The sequence below is a fragment of the Prionailurus bengalensis genome, chromosome B2 (assembly GCF_016509475.1).
Source record: "Prionailurus bengalensis isolate Pbe53 chromosome B2, Fcat_Pben_1.1_paternal_pri, whole genome shotgun sequence".
Lineage (NCBI taxonomy): Eukaryota > Metazoa > Chordata > Mammalia > Carnivora > Felidae > Prionailurus > Prionailurus bengalensis.
The window spans coordinates 123,502,436-123,504,139 of record NC_057349.1 but is presented as its reverse complement, the minus strand read 5'-3'; positions in this window follow the sequence as shown (position 1 = coordinate 123,504,139).

Here is a 1,704-nt window from a genome sequence, read left to right as displayed (position 1 = left end):
CTACATCTCTTTGTTTTCAGGCTGAAATTATAGGGATGCAAGGTTGTTAAAATTATATGGTTATAAACTGGTTCTCTGCTATTGATATTAATTTCTGAATGACCACTTAGGAAATCAAGACACTTCTGAGTTTATGGAGGAAAAATATTTGAACAAGTTTATAAGTTTTATAAAGTTGGTCCTTAAGGTTCTGCACAGCCAAGAGGACTAAGGCACAGAGTTATTGTCTATTATTCATACCTTATTGTGCATGAGTCTTTTCTTTAGCTTTATTGGACTGTAAGTGATAAACAGATGCTGTATACACTTATACATGCTTTGATATATGTATATATTGTGAAAGGATAAATACAATCAAACTTAACATAGTTACCTTGTGTGTGGGTATGGGGTAGATGAGGGTAGGTGGTAAGGGCATTTAAAATCTACCCTCTTAGTCAATTTCAAGTATACAACACAATATTGTTAACTACCAGTCATCATGCTGTACATTAGATTTCCAGCACTTATTTATCTTGCATAATTGAAACTTTGTATCCTTTGACCAACATTTCCTCATTTTCCCCACCTTAACTGCAACCACCATTCTATTCTGCTTCTATGAGTTCAACTATTTTAGAGTCTACATATAAGCAAGATCATGTGTATTTATCTTTCTGTGCCTAGTTTATTTCAGTTAGATAATGTAACAAATCATAAGATTTTCTTCCTTTTTTTAAGGCTGCAAAATATTCCCTTACTGTGACTTTTAGCAGAAGCCTTGAAAAAAAGGGAAAATACTAAGTAATTCAAAGCCCTGTAGAGAGACAATTTCCAGAGTGCTTACAGCACATACAGCAGCAGCTGCACTTACAAAGGGCCCCCTTTCTTATTATAATATGCTTGTCCTGTCCTCCTCATCATATGGGGGTACTTGGTTTTTTTCCTAACTTAGAAGCTGTTTTCATCTAAACATTCATTAAACCTCAGAGTTGTACAATATCTAAACTTGGCCAATCTGTGAAAGGCCATTTAATTAAAATAATGTAGGCAGGCATGGGTAAGGCTCTATAATTATATATTTAAAATTTAAAAATATAATTTTTGGGGCACCTGGGTGGCTCAGTCGGTTAAGCATCCAACTTCAGCTCAGGTCATGATCTCATAGTTCCTGGGTTCGAGCCCCATTTCAGGCTCTGTGCTGAGAGCTCAAAGCCTGGAGCCTGCTTCAGATTCTGTGTCTCCCTAGCTCTCTGCCCCTCCCCCACTCATGGTCTGTCTGTCTCTCTCAAAAATAAATAAACATTAAAAAAAATTAATTAAATGGGAATGCAAGCTGGTGCAGCCACTCTGGAAAACAGTATGGAGGCTCCTCAAAAAACTAAAAAGAGAACTACCTTACGACCCAGTAATTGTACTACTAGGCATTTATCCAAGGGATACAGGTGTACTGTTTTGAAGGGACACATACACCCCAACGTTTATAGCAGCACTATCGACAATAGCTGAAGTATGGAAAGAGCCCAAATGTCCATCGATGGGTGAATGGATAAAGAAGACGTGGTATATATATACAATGGAGTATTACTCAGCAATCAAAAAGAATGAAATGTTGCCATTTGCAACTATGTGGATGGAACTGGAGGGTATTATGCTAAGTGAAATTAGTCAGAGAAAGACAAATGTCATATTTACTCATATTAGGACTTTAAGAGACAAAACAGA